We start from the raw sequence: 5,252 nt of genomic DNA, 5'->3' as shown, positions 1-5,252 counted from the left end.
ATATCTTTTTGTTTTCCGATGGTCTTAGGTGACCCCTGTGAAAGGGTCGTTCGACCCCCAAAGGGGTCGCGACCCACAGGTTGAGAACCGCTGCTCTGGATGTTGCTACCTGTTTGTACGGATAAAATCGGTGTATTTGGTAAAGCCCAGTGGCCTTGCCTTGTAGTTATGTCTTTTGAATGTAAATATCTATGCTGTTGAATAGAAATCCTTTTGGATACATGCTGTTATTTAAAAAGGAATCATTGTAAATTTTAAACCAAAGTCCTCTGTGTTCAGTTAGACTCCAGAAGCTTCTGAAAAGAAAGAGAAACATATAAAGGCCTTTGTGCCCAGACCAGGCCTGCGATCTTCCTTTTATCCTCACATGGATTTGTTTAGTGGGTTACTGAAGCTTGTGTACTTGTGTATATGATTAAATCTAAGCTAGTCATCATGGAATAAAATGATAAAGACTATGTGGTCCATATTTTGAAATGAAGCAAGAAAACAACATGAACTCATTTGAGGATAAATCCATACTTTGATCTTAGCATAAGTATAAATAGTAAAAGGATAGAAATCAAGACTAAAAGCAGGTGCAAGCTGTTTGTGTTTAATTATTAATAAGAATGGGAGATTGGTAAAAAAAAAAAAAAAAGGAAGAGCTGCAAAAGAAAAGTCAAGCCTCTGTTTAGGGTCGTGTGTAGAGCAAATAAAACTGTAGGAGTCGGCAGCACATCAAATCTGTGACGCAGCTGAAACCCTCCAGTGGGGCCTCCAGGGCTTCAGCGTTTTAAGGAGACTCCCGGGCCCTTCTGGCCTGCCATTCTTAGAGCCTTCAGACTGGGGGCTCCCATCCCCCCAGTCCTTAGCAACCACTACTCTGCTTTCTGTCTCTAGGCATTTGCCTACTCTGGATGTCTCATATAAATGGAATCACACACTTTGTGGCCTTTTGTGTCTGGCTTGCTTCACTTAGTTAAGGGAGAACGTTAGCCTACTTAACTAAAGGAAGGTGAAAAACAGAAAGTAGAATATGCTTTGTGACATAAGCATTTTGAGGCATCTCTAAAACCACACTGACCTTCTATTTAGTTGTTTTACCAAGATGTGTGGAATTCATCTGTGATTCATCTGCCCTAAACATTCTGCTCTAAGTTATTCTTTTTTTCTTTCCATGGAGGTTTGAGACAGCCAAACACAAGCTGGCATCAGGCCAGGGTGAGAATGTGAGGACACTTCAGGGGGCCCAGTTCCCCGCCTCACGGAGGCCTCCCTTCCTTGAAAGCAACCTGGCAGGACCCTCAGGGTCATAAGGTCATACAGCCCTGAGGGGCACAAGGATGTTTGTCCCCTGACACTTTAGGTCTTGAAAATAAACGCAAACACATCTCTGTCAGCAGTGTAAATCATTCATGGGCTTTATTTAAAAAGAGAGAGAATATTCATAGGGAAAGAAAATGAATACCACTTCAATTTTAAAAATCATTTCCAGAAGAAGATTTTTAATCAAATAAGAGTCAAAGATACTGCCTTCATAGTTTTCACATAGCAGAGTTACCAAAAGGTTTGCTGAGATGCTGGCTTCTACCACGTGGGTAGTTTGGAAGAATACATAGCTTTATTGGGAACATACCGTGCAGATGGCCAGCTCAGACTATGCGTCTGCTGAAGTTTTGTGGAAAATGAGCAGTTTGGCAGCACCCTCTCCACCAGGCAGCGACTGCTTAATGGGTATGAAGCTTCCTTTTAGGGCGATGAAAAAGCTCTGGAACTAGATAGTGGTGATGGCTGTGCAACATTAGGAAGGTACTCAACCCCACTGAATTTTACATTTTAAAATGGTTAAAATGGTAAATTTTATTCTATATGTATCTTACCACAATAAAACCTTTTTTCTTCCTTAAGTAAAATGCTGGTTAAATGCAACAGGGAGGATAATTGTTAAGTAATTGGCACTTATCAATATCTTAGAAGTAATTTTTAGGGCAATCAAGCAGTCTCTTAGAGGGGCTCTGATTATTGGGCAAAACCAGAAAAATTGTGAACAGGGAAGCTAGGGTTAAACATGTGAGGAAAAAACAAGAAAACAAGTCAAGGAAGACGACCTGGTATAATGGTTAATTTTATGTGTCAGCTTGACTGGGCCACGGGGTGCCCAGATATTTGGCTAAACATTTCCGGGCATGGCTGTAGATGTTTCTGAATGAGATTCACATTTGAATCAGTAGACTGAGGAAAGCAGATTGCCCTCCCCACTGTGAGTGGGCCTCATCCAATCTGCCAAAGGTCTGAGTAGAATAAAAAGGCTGAGTAAGAAAGTAGTCTTTCTCCCTACTCTCTTTGAGCTGGGACCTTGTTTTGCAATTGTCTTCTGCTTTTGGGATTAGATTGGAACTGACACCATTGGCTCTCCTGGGTCTCCAGCTTGCCAACTGGAGATCAGCCTCCATAATTGTTCGAACCAATTCCTTATAATAAATCTCTTTATTTATACATATGTATTCTATTTGTTCTGTGTCCCTGGAGAATCCAAACTAACACAGATTATGGTACCGAGAAATAGGGTGCTGCTGTACCAAATACCTAAAAATGTGGACACATCTTTGGAATTCTATAGTGGGTAGAGGCTGAAAAGATTTTGAGGTGCATGCTAAAAAGATGGACATTAAGGGTGACTCTGGTGAAGTCTCAGATGGAAATGAGGACTATTTTATTAGAAAGTATAGGGAAAGTGATTGTTATAAAGTGGCAAAGAACTTTGCTGAGCTGTGTTCTAGTGTTTTGTGGAAAGTAGAACTTGCAAGTCATGAAATTAGCTATTTAGCTGAGGAGATTTCTAAGCTAAGTGTTGAAGGAGTGGCTTGATTCCTCCTGATTGAGGAGCGTCAGAAGAGAGATGAGAGAGAAGAGTAAAATAAGAGAACAGAGAGATGAATTGAAGAAGCACTGATTAAGCAAAAATGAAGCAGAACTTGAAGATTTGGAAAATTCTCAGCCTCTCCATATTGCAAAACAAGTGAGAAAGCCTGTTCTGAGAAAAACACCAAGGGTATTCCACTATCACTTCATAAAAATCTATAGGATTCTAAGAACAAAAACTGCCAATTTGAACAGAAAGGACAGAAACGGGACGAAATAAAAAAAGGCTGTAGGATCTTGGGTTCTATAGGACAGGACTATGGACCTACTTGGCTCTGACTGTGTGCTGTTCTTCAAGAAAAGGGAAGACTGCCCCTGGAGAAGATTTAGAGATCCTGAGGACTGCCATTCCCACCACAGGCGCAGGAGGCAAGGCTGTTTTCTCCTCAGTTTCAAAGGGTAGGGCTGACTCCCCTGTTTCTGTGGGCCAGGAAGATCCCACCCAGTGCCTCAGGAGTGGGCTGCTCTGTGGAACCTCAGGAGCCAGGTCCCCCAGAGCCATGGGGGGAGCAACCCCTGTCTGCCAACCTTGCAGGTGGGACTGCTGCCTTGGTGGGTCCTGAGGCAGAGTTTTAAACCAAAGTGGGTTTTTTTCTTGAGTGCTAAGACCTGATGGAATTTTCCTTGCTAGGTTTTAGACTTGCTTAGGGCCCATCACCCCTTCCTTCTTGATGATTTCTGCCTCTTGGAATGGGAATGTCTATCCTACGATGTATGCTTGTTCCATTTGTTCTACCATTGTGTTTTGGAAGCACATGACTTGTCTGGTTTCACAGGTTCAAAGCTGGAGAGAAATTTCGCTTCAGGATGAATTACCTCTCAAGTTTCACCCATGTCTGATTTAGATAATATTTAAATAAATGAGACTTTGGATTTTGGATGTTCGAGTTGATGCTAGAATGAGTTAAGACTTACGAGGCTGTTGGGATAAAATGAAAGCATTTTGGACACTGGAAGGACATGGATTTTGGCAGGTCGGGGGAAGAATATTGTGAGCTAAACACATCCCTCCAAAATTCATGTGTTGAAGCCTTAATATCTGATGTGATGGCATTTGGATATGAGGCCATTGGAGCGTGATTAGGGTTAAGTGAGGGCGTGAGGGTGGGACCTTCATGAAGGGAGTAGTGCCTTTAGTAGTAGTAGTAGTGCTACTATCAGTAGTAGTAGTAGTAGTAATAGTAAAAGGAGGAGGAGGAGGAGGAGGAGGAGAGGAAGAAGGGGACGAAGAAGAGACAAGTAGAAAGGACAAGAAGACATCTCTCTCTTTCTCTGGGTGAGCATGGAGGTGAGCACAGAGGAAAGGCCATGTGAGGACACAGCAGAAGGCAGCTGTCTATAGCCTGAGGAGAGGGACCTCTTACAAGGCATGGACCCTGCTGGCACTTTGATCTTGGCTTTCCAGCCTCCAGAACTCTGAGAAATAAATTCCTGCTTTTTTTTATGCCGCCCACTCTATGACATTTCATTAAGGCAGCCTGGGTTGACTAAGATGCTTCGTGTGTTTCAGTGGGGAAGGGACGGGACAAAAATGGTGTGCAGGAGGTAGGAGCGAGCAGAAGCCAACCCTGCTGTATTGTCTTCAGGGCTGGTTGTCCTTTGGAGTGGGGGGGGGGTCTTACGTTCAGGGAACCATGTGAGTTCATCAAAATGCCAGTCATTCTTTTCAGGCCTCTTCTCACCAGGCATGGGGAGACACATCCCTGCACAGAGCCCAGAGCTGGCCATTAAACAAGGCAACTGAAGCATCATTCCTTCATGTGTTCCTTAGAGACCAAAATCAAAGTGAATATATATTTGAAATTCTTTGATAGAGAATGACCATATTCCTTAGACTCAAATTCCTGAGTCATTAATGCACCATAAAGTATTTAGACTTGTTGGAACTATGCATGTTGTTTTCTACTGATGATTATATGATGACTTCTTCACATTGGAAGGAAGGTGGGATGTAAGGAGGGAAATGTTATCAACCCCATGTGATTGCATAGAGAAAACTGCCAACTACACATCCATTTTCCATAGTTGTACGTTTCAGCAAATATTAGGGTCAAATGACTTCTTGGTATGTATTTTTTTTTGTGGGGAGATGCTATTAGTCTGAATGAGTACCTCAAAGGAGAAATTTAAGAAGTCACATCTGCATGTTTTGTTGAATTATAAAGAGGCATATCTGTTTCTATGAGATCAAACTGATAGTTGCCAGAGGGGAGGGTGGTGGGGGATGGATGAAAAAGGTGAAGGGAAATATAGGCAATAATATTGTGATAAGTTTGCATGGTGACAGGTGACTACTAGGCTTCTTGTGGTGATCATGTATGGTATATAAATGTTGAGCCACTATATTG

The sequence above is a fragment of the Hipposideros armiger genome, unplaced genomic scaffold, assembly GCF_001890085.2.
Source record: "Hipposideros armiger isolate ML-2016 unplaced genomic scaffold, ASM189008v1 scaffold_346, whole genome shotgun sequence".
NCBI classification, from domain to species: Eukaryota; Metazoa; Chordata; class Mammalia; order Chiroptera; family Hipposideridae; genus Hipposideros; species Hipposideros armiger.
This window is presented reverse-complemented; position numbering follows the sequence as displayed.